The sequence below is a fragment of the Taudactylus pleione genome, unplaced genomic scaffold (assembly GCF_031769625.1).
Source record: "Taudactylus pleione unplaced genomic scaffold, aTauple2 ptg000055l, whole genome shotgun sequence".
Lineage (NCBI taxonomy): Eukaryota > Metazoa > Chordata > Amphibia > Anura > Myobatrachidae > Taudactylus > Taudactylus pleione.
The window spans coordinates 11,870,755-11,890,440 of NW_028284457.1; the positions used below are offsets into that span (position 1 = coordinate 11,870,755).

Consider the following 19,686-nt stretch of genomic DNA (forward strand, 5'->3'; position numbering starts at 1 on the left):
ATATTATAGGCATTGTGTAGCGGGGTCCTGGCCCCATCATGCCCACAAGTTCCCGTTACCCACCCGGACACTCCCCCTTGTCTCAGCCACAATCCCCCCCCCTTCCATCCTGCCGATCTGGCTGCTCCTTCCTGGAAGGAGCAGCCAGAAAGTCGGCAGGTATGATGTAACATCGTGCAATCATTTGTTCTGATTGTATTTAAATGAATAAATCTTTCTTTTCACTTTTAATTTTTTGTTTAGAACATTCAGTATTGTACCATTATTCAACAAATGTTATTTTTGTAGATACTATGGATCTTTCGTCTTATGGGTATCACAGACCTAGGCTAGCTGTTAGGAAACTTTTTTATAAGGTCAGCTTTCTAGGGTTAAAGCATAAACTCTCTAGCATGCAAGTGCTGGGGACACTTAACATCCAAAGTCAACCTAACAGTATATTGTTACTAACCACCATGTAAAATACAGAGAATATCACAGTCAGAGGTGTAGCATTGATCCATGGCACCCAGAGTAAATACTTGCATGTCAGATGTGTAGCATGGATCCACGGCACCCCTCCCACACACACACAGTTAACCACCCTTTACCGAGCAATCTTAACCCCCCTCACTCCTGGGAACACTTATTACTTCCCAATCCTACTGGGAACACTTATTTATCACTCCTAGTAGGCACACTTACCATTTTCCCCCACTACTGGGCCCACTTGCCCTTCACTGTGCAGGGCACACTTACACCCTATCCACCATATATGTGCTGCAGCCTACCCTTACCTCCACTGTAGTATGTCCACTGGACAGGAAACCCTCCTTTACTGGGCACACTCAGCCTAGTCCACCCTCACTGTGCATTCACTACACCCTCATACACCCACTGCAAGGGAATCACTACAAACCCTTACCATGTATGCATTTCAGCGGGCTCCCACTGCCTCCCACAGCCATTATGGACATTGATTATATCCAATTTATTCTCCTATCCCAGTCCAACTGTTGCCTTCTACATGCAATGCAGTGAACCCGGTGGGTTATGTGAGATTAGAGACATGGCTGGCAGGGTAAGGTGGGAAGCAGCAGAAGAGAGGCGGGACCAAGGTAGAGCTGACCAGAAGGGGGAGAAATGGAGCCAGGGGTAAGGTGGAGTGAACCAGAAGGAGGAGGGATGGAGGCAGGGGGGAGGCAGAGCGGACCAGAAGGAGGGGGGGGCAGAGCAAGGAGGAAACTGTCAACGGTGGTCAATAGAGGCTGTGATGGGAAAAAAATATTAAATTGGACCTGAATGGCGCAGGTGCCTGGAGCATGAACACCGGCTCCGCCCTTGCTACACCCCTGATCGCAGTCCTTCATATAATGCAGAGAACAACACAGTGACCTCCATATAATACAGAGATCATCCTAGTGACAACCATAGCATATAATGAGTAACAATCAAACTGCTATACAAAATACAGAGGACATCCTACTGACTGATGTACAAGACGGGGAGCATCCTAGTGGTTTCTTTACAATACAGAGAGCCTCATAGTGACTGCCATACTAATTAGACAGCATCCTAGCAACTGTCATTCAATACACAGAGCATCCTAGTTAAGGCTATACAATACAGGGTGCATTCTATTGACCACCATGGTGTATTGTGGTTAATTAGATGCTCTCTATATTATACATAGATCATCCTAGTAAATGCCATACAAAATAAAGAACATTTTAGTGATTGCTGCACACTACAAAGAGCATCATTTTGACCACCAAACAATACAGAGATCTTCATAGTGACCACTATACAATACAGAGGGAATCATAGTGACTGCCAGATACAATACAGAGAACATCAAACTGACTGCCATAAAAAAAACAAAGAGCATGCTAAACTAAAAAACTTTACAAAGTCCCTGATTCTGAGCCAAATAAAACAGATGGGATTTCAACCAATAGTCTATGTGACTATCTGCTCTATAGATCTGATTGTGAGAGCAGCCGTCATCATTATTAGCATAAATTTACATTAGCCCTATCCTTATAACTGAATAGGACCCAATGCCATCTACACGCACACATCCAACATATGCTACTGTAAGTGCTGCCAAGGTATACCCATTTAGCTGCAAGTGGAGATGTGACTGACTTCTTTGCTAGTGTGAATAACAGTGCAGATTCCCAGATACATGTAAGTACACCTCATTCGACCACATACCTGTCCCACATCATTTATCCCTTGAGCTTTTTAAAGAAATTCACCTGAAAACTGATATGTCTTTATTGAGCAAATTATGCTATTTAAACTCCTTAAAGTGCGTGGTTATTCACTGCGAAGGGTGTACCATATAGTACATATGTTATTACATCATATTTCAGCTACCAGTGACAGCTGATCAGTAATATGTGTCCTAGCATCTAGCACAAGCACTGGTCACACTGACTGCTGCCACAAGGAACTGACTGGTTTGCTGATGTGAGCTGTGTACCCCCAGTCACCCCCATGGTACCTCCTGCACCCACTATAGTAACAGCCAGGGCTATTTTTCTGGAAAAATAGATTCAGGAACTGCGGGTGGAGCTATAGAAAAACAATTATATATATATATATATATATATATACACACACACATAGGGCCTGATTCAGAGTTGTAAAAAGAGAGAGAGATAGCACTTACAGTAACTGTGAACCTGGACAAGCCATATTGCAATGCAAGGGGTAAGAAAAAGAAGGAAAGAAAGGGCTAGTAGCTGGGGCACTCTTAACGACTAATGTCCACTATAGATATTATTACTTATTGATTATTGAAGATGGTAACAAGTACGCCACACATAGCAAACTACATAGCTCATTCAATGAGCACAATAAGACGTGTATACCTGGGCATTCACGCTCCCCATTTGGGAAATTACCTACAATCATACCACACTGGATTTGCCCAATCTCATCTGATCTTGGAAGCTATACAGTGATGGGCCTGGTCAGTACCTGGATGGGAGACCACTTGGGAATACCAGGTGCTGTAGGTCACTAATACAGGAGGTAGATTGGGACAGTTTGGTTACACAGCAGAGTGGTAATTCATTATCACTATAACAACTTACATACACTCAAAGAATACGATATTCTCTATTATAATTACTATTTCATACACAACCAGGTTACTAGGGTATTTATCCATCCACACACATATATGAACGTGTGTGGGGATTCTATTACCCAATATATAATATTTTCGCCAAAATTGATCATTTTATGATTACAATACAATTTGTCTGTAGGGATATTCATTTACGCCATTTTTAATGCAACTTTGATTAAAAGTAAATTTTTATAATGAAAATTTTTTTTTTGAATATCCACTGTAAATATGTCTAAGCTATCCACCTCTCTTCCATTTATAGTTTATATATAGTTGCTTAATTTGTGCTATGTGTGGCGTACTTGTTACCATCTTCAATAATCAATAAGTAATAATATCTATAGTGGACATTAGTCGTTAAGAGTGCCCCAGCTACCAGCCCTTTCTTTCCTTCTGTTTTCTTACCTATGCTTTACTAGGCTGGGGGAGCACAACCAACAATAATTATTGATACAGTTGTATCTAGATAATCTATGGTTGGTTTTTGTTAATAATTATCAACATCATAATTTTTGAGTTCTGTGCGGAATATCATTTTTTCCTTTGTAATGCAAGGGGTGTAAATACATAAATTTTTTTTAGGGGTGTGCACCGGCCACTTTCCATGTTTTGTGTTTTGGTTTTGGAACTGGATCTTTCTTTGTGATTTGGATCTGGATAGGTTTTGCCAAAACCACCCTTCCGTGTTTTGGGTTCTGGGTTTTGTGTTTTGGATCTATATTTTTTTTAAAAAAAAGAGTAAAAACAGCTAAAATCAAAGAATTTGTGGGTTTTTCTGATCCTATAATAACCGTAATTTCCACTCATTTCCAGTCTATTCTGAACACCTCACACCTCACAATAGTGTTTTTATGTCCAAAAGGTTGCAGCGAGGTAGCTGGATGACTATGCTAAGAGATACGAGTGGGCGGCACAAACACATGGCCCATCTAGGAGTGACACTGCAGTGGCAGACAGGATGGCAGTTTGAAAAATTAGGCCCCAAACAGTACATAATGTAAAGAAAAAAAAAAAAGGTGCAAGATGGAATTGTCCTTGGGCCCTCCCACCGACCCTTATGTTGTATAAACAGGATATGCACACTTTAACAAACCAATCATTTCAGCGCCAGGGTCTGCCACACGACTGTGGCTGAAATGATTGGTTCGTTTGGGCCCCCACAAAACAAGCTGGCAATTAATCTGTCCCTGCACGAACTGGCTCTACGGAGGCAAGATGGTGTCCTCATCCTCCTCATCCACTGATTCCTCACCCTCTTCAGTGTTGTGTACATCCTCATCCTCACAGAGTATTAATTCGTCCTCGCTGGAATCCACCACCACAGGTCCCTCTGTACGTTGTGGAGGCTGGTCTCCCTGGAAGAGTTGATAATTCATTTTTATGAACATCATCTTCTCCACATTTTGTGGAAGCAACCTCCTACGCCTTTCGCTGACATGGTTCCCGGCTGCACTAAACACTCTTTCAGAGTACACACTGGAGGGGTAAAATAGAGCCAGTTTGTACAGGGGCCTCCAAATTGCCTCTTTTTCCTGCCAGTACAGGTATGGACTGTCTGACATGCCTACTTGGATGCTGTCACCGATGAAATCCTCCACCATTCTGTCAATGGTGACAGTATCATATGCAGTGACAGTAGACATGTCAGAAATTGTTGCCAGGTCCTTCAGTCCGGACCAGATGTCCAAACTTGGTCCTGCCTGCCCTGCATCACTGCCAGCGGGTTGCTTAGGATACCTACGTTTTTTCCTGGCAGCCCCAGTTGCGGGAGAAAATGAAGAAGGAGTTGTTGACGTGTCATGTTCCGCTTCAGCTGACAGTGTTTTCACCAGCAGGTCTTTGCATCTCTGCAGGCTTGTGTTGGCCGGAAAGAGAGACACCACAAAGGCTTTAAACCTAGGATCGAGCACGGTGGCCAAAATGTAGTGGTCTGATTTCAACAGATTGAGCACCCTGGAAGCCTGGCAAAGTGAATGAAGAGCTTCATCCACAAGTCCCACATGCCGAGTGGAATCGCTCCGTCTTAGCTCCTCCTTCACTTTCTCCAGCTGCTTCTGCAAAAGCCTGATGAAGGGAATGACCTGATTCAAGCTGGCAGTGTCTGAACTGACTTCACGTGTGGCAAGTTCGAAGGGCTGGAGAACCTTGCACAACACGGAAATCATTCTCCACTGCACTTGAGTCAGGTGCATACCCCCTCCTTTGCCTATGTCATAGGTGGATGTATAGGCTTGAATGTCCTTTTGCTGCACCTTCATCTTCTGAAGCATATTCCACCCCGTCACAACCTCTTGCTTCAGGTGATGGCGGGGCAGGTTCAAGAGTGTTTGCTGGCGCTCCAGTCTTTGGCACGCAGTCGCTGAATGGTGAACGTGGGCAGAAATTTTTCGGGCCACCCAAAGCGTCTCCTGCACGCCCCTGTCGCTTTTCAGAAAATTCTGCACCACCAAGTTTATTGTGTGAGCAAAACATGGGACGTGTTTGGAATTTGCCCAGATGTTATGCCCGCACAATATTGGTGGCGTTGTCAGATATCACAAATCCCCAGGAGAGTCTAAGTGGGGTAAGCCACTGGGTGATGATTTCCCTCAGTTTCTCTAAGAGGTTGTCGGCGGTGTGCCTCTTACTGAAACCGGTGATATGCAGCGTTGCCTTCCTTAGAGCGAGCTGGCGTTTCTGAAAAATGCTGCTACTGGTGACACTGCTGTTGTTGCTGCGTAAGGTGATACATCTACCCAGGGGGCTGTCACAGTCATATTGTCCTTAGTCTGCCCTGTTCCACTTGTGCACATGTCCGTGGTTAAGTGGACATTGGGTACAACCACATTTTCCAGGACACTGAGGACACTTTTTCTGACGTTTCTGTACAGTCTCGGTATCGCCTGCCTAGTGAAGTGGAATCTAGATAGGATTTGGAGCCGGGGACACACTACCTCCATCAATTGTCTAAATCCCACTGCACTAATGGCGGATACCGGACGCACGTCTAACACCAACATAGCAGTCAAGGCCTCAGTTATACGTTTTGCTTCAGGATGACTGCTGTCATACTTCCGCCTCCTCACTAAGGACTGTTGGAGGGTCAATTGTTTTGTAAAAGTAGTGGTGTTCCTACTTCCTCTCTGGGATGATGAACGACTCCCAGCAGCAGCAACAGCAGCAGTGGCAGCAGTAGGCGTAGCAATGCAGGATCCTCCGGAGGAATTCCGGATAGGAGAGTCAGTCATGCCAGAGACATGGCCTGCAGGACTACTTCTGATCCTGACTAAGGAGGAAATTGATGAGGAGAGAGTTGACGGTGTGGTTTGCAGGCACTTGGATACAACAGGACAATGCGATTTAGGTGTCCCTAAACTGCTTACGGTCTTAGCCAAAGTTTCTGAACTTGACAGTAACTTTTTATGAATGTGCTGCAGGTGCCGTATAAGGGAGGATGTTCCTAGATGGTTAACATCCCTACCCCTACTTATTTCACCTTTACATATGGTACATATGGCAAGACAGTTGTTGTCCGGATTTGGATAGAAATATTGCCAGACCAAAGAGGTGGAATGTTTGGTCTTCTGCCCAGGTATGACCGTGATGGGCTTTTTCATCCCACGGACAACAACTGTCTCCCCCAGAGCCTGATTTAAACAAACCACATCACCATCAGAATCCTCCTCACCAACTTCCTCCTCAGCGCCAGCTACACCAGTATCCTCATCCTGTTGTACTTCAACAGTGACATTTACAATTTGCATATCAGCAAGTGGACTGTGGGTGCTCATTTCAGCACTTGCAGGGGGCATGCAAATAGTTGAAAGAGCCACCTCTTCCCGTCCAGTGCTGGGAAGGTCAGGCATCGCAACCGCCACCACACTTGGACTTTCCTTGGGGATTTGTGATATCTTCTTAGAACGCACAGTTCTTCGCTGTGCTTTTGCCAGCTTAACTCGTTTGATTTTCTTAGTGGGAGGAGGGCTTCCATCGTCATGTGAAGCTGAACCACTAGTCATGAACATAGGGAAAGACCTTAGCCGTTCCTTGCCACTCCGTGTCGTAAATGGCATATTGGCAAGTTTACGTTTCTCCTCAGATGATTTAAATGTTTTTTTTAAGGTCATTTTCCTGAACTTTGTCAATTGGGATTGTATGTGCCCTCTACTATAACATTGGGCATCGGCCTTGGCAGAAGACGTTGATGGCATGTTATTGTCTATGTCATGACTAGTGGCAGCAGCTTCAGCACTAGGAGGAAGTGGTTCTTGAACTTTCCCTATATTATTTTTATCAGAGAAAGTTTGGTCCTCCATTTATGTTATATTGATATACACGTGCGGCTAAGGCGCACACAAACACAGAAAATAATTTTTTATTTTTGTTGGAGACTAGTGCACTTTGTGGGTTACACCACCCTTTAAGAAATGAGCCAGCCGGCTCCTTACTTATGGGACACAGGCGCACACTTGGCGCTGCTCCTTTGTTGATGCACAGTGCACACAATTCACAAAGACAGAAAAAAAAGAATTTAAAATTTTTTTTGGAGCTCACTTTGAGGGTTACAACACCCTTTAACAGACAGACACATGCTTGACACTGCTGCTTTGAGGATACACGTACAATGCAGACAATTCACAAATACAGAAGAAAATGTTTTATGTCTGTTGGAGCCCACTTTGGGGTTACACCACCCTTTAACAGACAGACAAACGCTTGTCATTGCTGCTTTGAGGATGCAGGTGCAGCTATAGCCCACAGAATTCACAAAGACAGAAAAAAAAGAAGAATTTTTTATTCTTTGTGGAGCGCACTTTGAGGGTTACACCACCCTTTAACAGACAGACACACGCTTGGCGCTGCTGCTTTGAGGATGCACGTACAGTGCAGACAATTCACAAACACAGAAGAAAATGTTTTATTTTTGTTGGAGCCCACTTTGGGGGTTACACCACCCATAACAGACAGAAGCACGCTTCTTTGTGGATGCAGGTGCAGCAACAGCCCACACAATTCACAAAGACAGAAAAAAAGGAGAATTTTCTATTTTTTGTGGAGCGCACCTAGGGGGTTACAGCACCCTTTAACGGACAAGCCAGCCGGCCCTTTACTTATGGGACACAGGCGCACGCTTGGCGCTGCTCCTTTGTTGATGCACGTGCAGCCACAGTGCACACATTACACAAACACAGAAAAAAATTTTTTTATTTTGTTTTGAGTGCACTTTGGGGGTTACAGCACCCTTTAATGGTCAAGCCAGACGGCCCTTTACTTATGACACAGGCGCACGCTTGGCGCTACTTTGTTGATGCACGTGTGGCTACTGCGCACACAATTCACAAACACATAAAAAATATTTATTTTATTTGCACTTGGGGGGAGCACCCCTGATGGACAGAGCACCCCCTGGACAACACTACAACACCCCTTTAGGACTGGGACACTGCACAGGACTTTGGAGTGGACACATCCCCTATGGACAACTGACTGCACAACACAGTCCAGCCAGCCCCTATGGACTTTGGAGGAGTGGGCACAGCCCCTATGGACAACAGCAGCACAGCACAACACAGCCAGCCCCTATGGACTTTGGAGGACTGGACACAGCCCCTATGGACAACAGCAGCACAACACAGCCAGCCCCTATGGACTTTGGAGGAGTGGACACAGCCCCTATGGACAACAGCAGAACAGCACAACACAGCCAGCCCCTATGGACTTTGGAGGAGTGGACACAGCACCTATGGACAACAGCAGCACAGCGCAGCACAGCATAGCACTACAGTACACTACACTACACAGCCCAGCCAGCACTAACTCCCACCCTCCCTCTTCACTGTCCACAGCCAAGTGAGAAAATGACGCCGATGCGGGTACCTTATATAGAATCCAAAACCCGTGAGACCCGGAAGGCAGGATGATGACGTTTTTTCTCGATTTCAGATCCGAGTCAGGCGGGAAAAGTCGAGCCTGACTTCGATCGGCCTCGGATCGGGGGGGCTCGGGGGGGTTCGGATTTCAGAAAAATCAGTTGAGAGAGATATCTCTCTCTATTCCCAAATCTGAATCAGGCCCATAGTATTTAGAAAATAAGGCACTCAAAACGGCCTTTAAAATAAAACTTATCTTATGGAAAATTAATTTTGGCCCAGGACAATACGTTATAGTTAATGAGAGGTCCAGGAACTGACGGCCTGATTCAGAGCCGGACACTATTTGCGCTCGCTCATTCAGAAAAAGGGGCCGGCTATTTAAATTGAGCGCTCGCTCTTTGCGGTCTGTTGACGCCTCTATGTCTGAGCGAGCGAACAAAATATTTTGTAAAGACGCCCCCTGGCCGCTCGCATCATATGTCATCTCCGCTATTTATTTGATTAATCGAGTACATCGAAAGGCATCTGAACTGCTCGCAGTGCTTGTGGTTGGATTTTCCTACTGCAATCATGCGAACAGTTCAAGCTAAGAAACAACCAAGTGACGTGGTCGATGACGCTACTTTGTTAATTATGCACACCCTTAAAACGCCCGTTTTGACCTTTTGGCACGCCTGCGTTCGGATCACCACTCCCCGTTTTCAAGCACCTTCCCCTGTTACCACCCACAAATGCCTCATTCTGTCACTCAAATTAGCAGGCATTCGCTATTTTGCGAGCACACAATTTCTGACCGCAATGAATTATTATGACCCATACTCATGCGCAGTTGTGCGAACAACGCTCAGATCGAACGAGCGGCCGCTTACAAGCAGCTCTGAATCAGGCCCTGAGTTCCTGCTAAAAAAGAGCATTGGTAAGACCCCTAACTGCACATCAAAGTTGCCTACCTTTTGGCTTCTTCTCCCCGGGAGAAGCCTTGGTAGGAGAAGCAGGTGGGCTGTGATGGGGGCGGGGCCTGACAGTTCACGTTATTAAGCCCCGTCCCCTTCAAAACAAATGGCTGCGATTGTCTTAAATTTAAATAGGAGATGGGGCTAAATTACGCAATTCATTAAGCCCCGCCCCCTACACGGGGACCCGCGATCGCCGCGGAAATGCTCCCCATTCTGCCCACTTCACTAGAAAGTGGGCAGAATGCGGGAAAATTGTCTACCCTTCCGGGGGTGCGGGGGTTACCTGAAAAATCGGGAGCCTCCCGCGAAAACCGGGAGGGTAGGCATGTATGCTGCACATATAGGCCTGATTCAGAGCCGGACACAATTAGCGCTCGCTCGTTCAGAAAAAGAGGGTGGCTATTCAAATGATCCGTTCGCTCTTTGCGGTCTGTTGACGCCTCCATATCTGAACAAGCGAACAAAACTTGCGGACGTTTATTTGAAAAATACGCCCCCGGGCCGCTCGCATCATACGTCATGTCCGCTATTTATTAGATTAATCGAGTACATCGAACAGCGTATGAACTGCTCGCTATTCTTGTGGTTGGTTTTTCCTACCACTATATTACGAGCAGTTTTGACTATAAAACAACAAGGTGACGTGGTCAATGACGCTGCTGTTGTAATTATGCACACCCATAAAACGCCCGTTTTGACCTTTAAGCACGCCTGCGTTCTTAATTCCACTCCCCGTTTTCAAGCACCTTCCCCTGTTACCACCCACATACGCCTCATCCTGTCACTCAAAGTAGCAAGCATTCGCTATATTGCGAACAAACGATTTTCGGCCGCACTGACTGGTTCGCACATGCGTATTATAAACCATACGCATGCGCAGAAGTGCGAACATCGCTCGGAACGAGCGTACTGCCGCTTACGAGCGGCTCTGGATCAGGCCCATAGTTCTGCAGCAGTGTGCAAGAAGCTTTTCTTCTCTCAACCTATTCTTCATTTGTAACTGGAATAACATATCTTTTCTGTAATATATATGATTTGTAAAATTTAATTTAGCAAGTAAAATATTCACTGTATAAATCTGTATATCTTTTGACAATATTGTATATACTTTAAAAATGCTGCATAACCATACTTTTTATACTTTGAAAACAACACATTAACTTACTATAGACATCTAGAATATATTATGTTTTTTTATACATTTAGAATACAAACAGGGGTATTCAATATGAAACGAAAACTTTGCCGTCTATGCATGTCGAAGATTTCCCCGCACATCAGAGCTTTTGCCGGCGAAAAAGTATCACGCGCGCCCCCGATTATACCCGTATTCAATATGAAATCGACGAAAACGGTACCCGGCGAATGTGAAATCAGCGAAAACTTTGCAGATTTTTGGGGAAATCACCCTAACACTCCCAAAAAGATGCTCTGGAATGGGGGATCACTCTGGATACCCCCGATTAGCCCTGCTGAAGGTTTTTGGAGTCTTTAAACTAGGGGTGTGCACCGGCCACTTTTCGTGTTTTGTGTTTTGGTTTTGGATCTGGATCTTTCTTCGTGTTTTGGATCTGGATTGGTTTTGCCAAAACCACCCTTCCGTGTTTTGGGTTCTGGGTTTTGTGTTTTGGATCTGTATTTTTTTGAAAAAAAGCATAAAAAAAGCTAAAATTACAGAATTTGTAGGTTTTTCTGCTCCTATGCTATTATTAACCTCAATTACCTTAATTTCAACTAATTTCCAGTCTATTCTGAACACCTCACACCTCACAATAGTGTTTTTATGTCCAAAAGGTTGCACCGAGGTAGCTGGATGACTATGCTAAGCGACACGAGTGGGCGGCACAAACACGTGACCCATCTAGGCGTGATACTGCAGTGGCAGACAGGATGGCAGTTTGAAAAACTAGGCCCCAAACTGTACATAATGCAAAGAAAAAAAAGAGGTGCAAGATGGAATTGTCCTTGGGCCCTCCCACTCACCCTTATGTTGTATAAACAGGACATGCACACTTTAACAAACCAATCATTTCAGCGCCAGGGTCTGCCACACAACTGTGGCTGAAATGATTGGTTCGTTTGGGCCCCCACAAAACAAGCTGGCAATTAATGTGTCCCTGCACAAACTGGCTCTACGGAGGCAAGATGTCATCCTCATCCTCCTCATCCACCGATTCCTCACCCTCTTCAGTGTGTACATCCTCATCCTCACAAAGTATTAACTCGTCCCCACTGGAATCCACCACCACAGGTCCCTCTGTACGTTCTGGAGGCTGGTCTCCCTGGAAGAGCTGATAATTCATTTTGATGAACATCATCTTCTCCACATTCTGTGGAAGCAACCTCCTACGCCTTTCGCTGACAAGGTTCCCGGCTGCACTAAACACTCTTTCGGAGTACACACTGGAGGGGGGGCAACTCAGGTAAAATAGAGCCAGTTTGTACAGGGGCCTCCAAATTGCCTCTTTTTCCTGCCAGTACAGGTATGGACTGTCTGACATGCCTACTTGGATGCTGTCACCGATGTAATCCTCCACCATTCTGTCAATGGTGACAGTATCATTTGCAGTGACAGTAGACATGTCAGAAATTGTTGCCAGGTCCTTCAGTCCGGACCAGATGTCCAAACTTGGTCCTGCCTGCCCTGCATCACCGCCAGCGGGTTGCTTAGGATACCTAAGTTTTTTCCTGGCAACCCCAGTTGCGGAAGAAAATGAAGAAGGAGCTGTTGACGTGTCACGTTCCGCTTCAGCTGACAGTGTGTTCACCAGCAGGTCTTTGCACCTCTGCAGGCTTGTGTCGGCAGGAAAGAGAGACACCACTTAGGCTTTAAACCTAGGATCGAGCACGGTGGCCAAAATGTAGTGGTCTGATTTCAACAGATTGACCACCCTGGAATCCTGGCAAAGCAAATGAAGGGCTTCATCCACAAGTCCCACATGCCGAGCGGAATCGCTCCGTCTTAGCTCCTCCTTCACTTTCTCCAGCTGCTTCTGCAAAAGCCTGATGAGGGGAATGACCTGACTCAAGCTGGCAGTGTCTGAACTGACTTCACGTGTGGCAAGTTCGAAGGGCTGGAGAACCTTGCACAACACGGAAATCATTCTCCACTGCGCTTGAGTCAGGTGCATACCCCCTCCTTTGCCTATGTCATAGGTGGATGTATAGGCTTGTATGGCCTTTTGCTGCTCCTCCATCCTCTGAAGCATATAGAGGGTTGAGTTCCACCGCGTCACAACCTCTTGCTTCAGGTGATGGCGGGGCAGGTTCAAGAGTGTTTGCTGGCGCTCCAGTCTTCGGCACGCAGTCGCTGAATGGCGAAAGTGGCCTGAAATTTTTCGGGGCACCCAAAGCGTCTCCTGCACGCCCCTGTCGCTTTTCAGAAAATTCTGCACCACCAAGTTTATTGTGTGAGCAAAACATGGGACGTGCTGGAATTTGCCCAGATGTAATGGCCGCACAATATTGGTGGCATTGTCAGATATCACAAATCCCCAGGAGAGTCTAAGTGGGGTAAGCCACTGGGCGATGATTTCCCTCAGTTTCTCTAAGAGGTTGTCAGCGGTGTGCCTCTTACTGAAACCGGTGATACACAGCGTAGCCTGCCTTGGAACGAGCTGGTGTTTCTGAGATGCTGCGACTGGTGACGCTGTTGCTGTTGCTGCGTAAGGTGATTCATCTACCCAGTGGGCTGTCACAGTCATATAGTCCTTAGTCTGCCCTGTTCCACTTGTCCACATGTCCGTGGTTAAGTGGACATTGTGTACAATGGCATTTTTCAGGACACTGAGGACACTTTTTCTGACGTTTCTGTACAGTCTCGGTATCGCCTGCCTAGTGAAGTGGAATCTAGACGGGATTTGGAACCGGGGACACACTACCTCCAGCAATTGTCTAAATCCCACTGCACTAATGGCGGATACCGGACGCACGTCTAACACCAGCATAGCAGTCAAGGCCTCAGTTATACGTTTTGCTTCAGGATGACTGCTGTCGTACTTCATCCTCCTCGCTAAGGACTGTTGGAGGGTCAATTGTTTAGTAAAAGTAGTGGTTTTCCTACTTCCTCTCTGGGATGATGAACGACTCCCAGCAGCAGCAACAGCAGCAGCGGCAGCAGGAGGCGTAGCAATGCAGGATCCTCCGGAGGAATCCGGGATAGGAGAGTCAGTCATGCCAGTGACATGGCCTGCAGGACTACTTCCGATCCTGACTAAGGAGGAAATTGACGAGGAGGGAGTTGACGGTGTGGTTTGCAGGCACTTGGATACAACAGGACAACGGGATTTAGGTGTCCCTAAACTGCTTACGGTCTTAGCCAAAGTTTCTGAACTTGACAGTAACTTATTATGAACGCGCTGCAGATGCCGTATAAGGGAGGATGTTCCTAGGTGGTTAACGTCCCTACCCCTACTTATTCCACCTTTACATAAGGTACATATGGCAAGACAGTTGTTGTCCGGATTTGCATAGAAATATTGCCAGACCAAAGAGGTGGAATGTTTGGTCTTCTGCCCAGGCATGACCGTGATGGGCTTTTTCATCCCACGGACAACAACTGTCTCCCCCGGAGCCTGATTTAAACAAACCACATCACCATCAGAATCCTCCTCGCCAACTCCCTCCTCAGCGCCAGCTACACCAGTATCCTCATCCTGTTGTACTTCAACAGTGACATCTTCAATTTGCATATCAGCAAGTGGACTGTGGGTGCTCCTTTCAGCACTTGCAGGGGGCGTGCAAATGGTGGAAAGAGCCACCTCTTCCCGTCCAGTGCTGGGAAGGTCAGGCATCGCAACCACCACCACACTTGGACTCTCCTTGGGGATTTGTGATATCTTCTTAGAAAGCACAGTTCTTCGCTGTGCTTTTGCCAGCTTAACTCTTTTGATTTTTTTAGTGGGAGGAGGGCTTCCATCGTCATGTGAAGCTGAACCACTAGTCATGAACATACTAGGGATCGACCTTAGCCGTTCCTTGCCACTCCATGTCGTAAATCGCATATTGGCAAGTTTATGTTTCTCTTCAGCTGATTTAAATGTTTTTTTCAAGGTCATTTTCCTGAACTTTGTCATTTGGGATTGTATGTGCCCTCTATTATGACATTGGGCATCGGCCTTGGCAGACGACGTTGATGGCATGTTATTGTCTATGTCATGACTAGTGGCAGCAGCTTCAGCACTAGGAGGAAGTGGTTCTTGATCTTTCTCTATTTTATTTTTATCGGAGAAAGTTTGGTCCTCCATTTATGTTATATCGATTTGATATATACGTGCGGCTAAACACAGAAAATATTTTTTTATTTTTGCTGGAGAGTAGTGCACTTTGTGGGTTACACCAGCCTTTAAGAAATGAGCCAGCCGGCTCTTTACTTATGGGACACAGGCGCACGCTTGGCACTACTTTGTTGATGCACGTGCGGCTACTGCGCACACAATTCACAAACACAGAAAATAATTTTTTTTTTAGTTTGGACTGGAGTGTACTTTGGGGGTTACAGCACCCTTTAACGGTCAAGCCAGCTGGCCCTTTACTTATGACACAGGCGCACGCTTGGCACTACTTTGTTGATGCACGTGCGGCTACTGCGCACACAATTCACAAACACAGAAAATAATTTTTTTTTTGGTTTGGACTGGAGTGTACTTTGGTGGTTACAGCACCCTTTAATGGTCAAGCCAGCTGGCCCTTTACTTATGACACAGGCGCACGCTTGGCACTACTTTGTTGATGCACGTGCGGCTACTGCGCACACAATTCACAAACACAGAAAATAATTTTTTTTTTGGTTTGGACTGGAGTGCACTTTGGGGGTTACAGCACCCTTTAACGGTCAAGCCAGCCGGCCCTTTACTTATGACACAGGCGCACGCTTGGCACTACTTTGTTGATGCACATGCGGCTACTGCGCACACAATTCACAAACACAGAAAATAATTTTTTTTTTGGTTTGGACTGGAGTGTACTTTGGGGGTTACAGCACCCTTTAACGGTCAAGCCAGCCAGCCCATTACTTATGACACAGGCGCACGCTAGGCACTACTTTGTTGATGCACGTGCGGCTACTGCGCACACAATTCACAAACACAGAAAATAATTTTTTTTTTGGTTTGGACTGGAGTGTACTTTGGGGGTTACAGCACCCTTTAACGGTCAAGCCAGCCGGCCCTTTACTTATGACACAGGCGCACGCTTGGCACTACTTTGTTGATGCACGTGCGGCTACTGCGCACACAATTCACAAACACAGAAAATAATTTTTTTTTTGGTTTGGACTGGAGTGTACTTTGGTGGTTACAGCACCCTTTAACGGTCAAGCCAGCTGGCCCTTTACTTATGACACAGGCGCACGCTTGGCACTACTTTGTTGATGCACGTGCGGCTACTGCGCACACAATTCACAAACACTGAAAATATTTTTTTTTTTGGTTTGGACAGGAGTGCACTTTGGGGGTTACAGCACCCTTTAATGGTCAAGCCAGCCGGCCCTTTACTTATGACACAGGCGCACGCTTGGCACTACTTTGTTGATGCACATGCGGCTACTGCGCACACAATTCACAAACACAGAAAATTATTTTTTTTTTGGTTTGGACTGGAGTGTACTTTGGGGGTTACAGCACCCTTTAATGGTCAAGCCAGCCGGAACTTTACTTATGACACAGGCGCACGCTTGGCACTACTTTGTTGATGCACGTGCGGCTACTGCGCACACAATTCACAAACACAGAAATTAATTTTTTTTTTGGTTTGGACTGGAGTGTACTTTGGGGGTTACAGCACCCTTTAATGGTCAAGCCAGCCGGCCCTTTACTTATGACACAGGCGCACGCTTGGCACTACTTTGTTGATGCACGTGCGGCTACTGCGCACACAATTCACAAACACAGAAAATATTTTTTTTTTTGGTTTGGACTGGAGTGTACTTTGGGGGTTACAGCACCCTTTAATGGTCAAGCCAGCCGGCCCTTTACTTATGACACAGGCGCACGCTTGGCACTACTTTGTTGATGCACGTGCGGCTACTGCGCACACAATTCACAAACACAGAAAATAATTTTTTTTTTGTTTGGACTGGAGTGTACTTTAGGGGTTACAGCACCCTTTAACGGTCAAGCCAGCCAGCCCTTTACTTATGACACAGGCGCTCGCTTGGCACTACTTTGTTGATGCACGTGCGGCTATTGCGCACACAATTCACAAACACAGAAAATATATATTTTTTTGGTTTGGACTGGAGTGTACTTTGGGGGTTATAGCACCCTTTAATGGTCAAGCCAGCTGGCCCTTTACTTATGACACAGGCGCACGCTTGGCACTACTTTGTTGATGCACATGCGGCTACTGCGCACACAATTCACAAACACAGAAAATATATTATTTTTTTAGCACTTGGGGGGAGCACCCCTGATGGACAGAGCACCCCCTGGACAACACTACAGCACCCCTTTCGGACTGGTACACTGCACAGGACTTTGGAGTGGACACAGCCCCTATGGAGAACTGACTGCACAACACAGTCCAGCCAGCCCCTATGGACTTTGAAGTAGTGGACACAGCCCCTATTAACAACAGCAGCACAGCACAACACAGCCAGCCCCTATGGACTTTGAAGTAGTGGACAACAGCAGCACTACACTACACTACACTACACAGCCCAGCCAGCCCTAATTCCCAACCTCCCTCTTCACTGTCCACAGCTGAGTGAGAAAATGGCGCCGTCGCGGGTACCTTATATAGGATCCAAAACCCGCGAGACTCGGAAGGCGGGATGATGACGTTTTGCCTCGATTTCAGATCCGAGTCAGGCGGGAAAAGTCGAGCCTGACTCGGATCGGACTCGGATCGGGGGGGCTCGGGGGGGTTCGGATTTCAGAAATCCGAACCCGCTCACCCCTACTTTAAACGGGCTTGATAGCTGCTATTTTGGGGATTTGGGAAGGTGGTGAAGAATTGTATTTAGAAGTTTTTTTTGCAAAAAAATAAGTAGTCCCAGCAAATTTGGGGTACTTGAAAATGGGGGTGAGCATATTTAAAAGTTGCTAAAGTGAAGTTTTAAAAAACATGAAAAATCCACCTGCCGCAAACACCTGCAATGAACAAAGCACATGGGGCATACTTGAGGACCCCCCTAGATTGTAGTTCGCTAGCTTTTAACTTTGTACTCCCCAATTTTTTTTTCGCACCCAAAATGAAAGTGCTTTTTTGGGGGTCTTCTGAGGTATTTTTTTTTCCATTTTTTGACACGGTTTACCTTTGGGGGACTGTCTGAAGGTTGCAGGGTGGTTTCCGAAATGTTGCACCCCAAAACCCCAATTCTGCACTTTTTTTCGCCACTCATTCCTTGGTGATACTTTTTCGCAGGGTCGAATGCAAATGGAATTCGGTGTAAAATGAAAAGCGGCGAAAATGACGTCATCCGAGCGAAAACCTCACAGAAACATATTGAATACCCCTGTAAGAGGTGGAAGTAAATTTAATATATGTTAATAGTATTCAAATAAAATGCAGATGTAAAATTCTGATCTGTGTTGATGAAAACAGGGAACAGTTTATATTTATATGGAGATTTTCTCTGCTTCTGCTTCCAGCAATAGATGTCTTCCACTGCTGGATGCTCTATAAGTACAAAACATGACGACTTTACTGACCTTAAATAAAAACTGCTAATGTTCATTACTAACGATATACTCTTTTGTATATACTGCTAAATATCTGACTTCCCAGATAGCTGTAAGTTTCCTTTATCCAGTCATTCTTCCCAACATGCTGTAACTTCCTGACCAATTTATAATAAAAACATTTTTCTGCTATTGTTTCTTTGATGCATTACAGTAACTAATCAACCATGCTTACACCACTTTATGTAAGCAGTCTTGAAAATTACAGAATAAACAGAGAAACACACAACCTCCCTTACCATATCTATAGAAATGAGAATCCCTGGCACTTATGCCCACAGTTACCTATTTTCTCCTATGACCGGTTGATCCTGGGAGGGGGAGGCCTAGGAAAGCAGGCTGGAACACCATGATTTGTGACATTACATCATGGGGACAAGATTACGATGTAGAGATTCACAGCAAGTCACATAGTATAATCATGCCAGCGTGTGAGATGCTGGAATGTTGTCTACTTCTCTCTGAGTTTGGAGGACTCTCCTAAATTCAGGGGAGAATAAAGCTAGATACACACTGATATATTGTTCCAACGTGGATCAGAACGATATATCGTGTGGATCGCATAGTGTGTACGCACGATCAGAAGTGCAGCACAGCAGAAGGGATGATGCGATGAACAACGCCATACTGCTAAATTCAGCATGGAACAACACATCATGCCGTCGTCCACTGCATCGTGCAATGCGTATGGACAGCGTGATGTATCGTGCCGTCGCTGGGTACACATGTCATGTCGTGTGTACCCAGCTTAAGTAAAAATGCTATGTCCCAAGGACTCTTGAAGATGTTGGACCTCCATAAAAGAGGAATCCCTGACTGTATATAGTGAAACACAGCAAAGTATTGTGTTTGGCCTGCCCAATACAATGTAATGCCAGCACTTCATTCAGCCACAAAATAAGACTAACATGCCAGTAAAATTAGTTCACTGGGACGTTTAAACCTAACCCCCCCATACCCCTCCCTAAACCTAACCCTCCCGGGGGGGTGCCTACCCCTAACCTCTCCCTGGGGGTGCCTAACCCTAACCCTCCCCTCCTAGGGGTGCCTAACTCTAACCACTCCCCTAAAACTTA

The 19,686-nt window shown here is 45.8% G+C and overlaps 1 pseudogene; it reads left to right on the top strand.

Moving 5' to 3' along the window:
• The first annotated feature begins 2,889 nt into the window (after nucleotides 1-2,889).
• LOC148535174 (5S ribosomal RNA) lies at nucleotides 2,890-3,008 on the top strand (annotated as a pseudogene).
• Nucleotides 3,009-19,686: the final 16,678 nt, after the last annotated feature.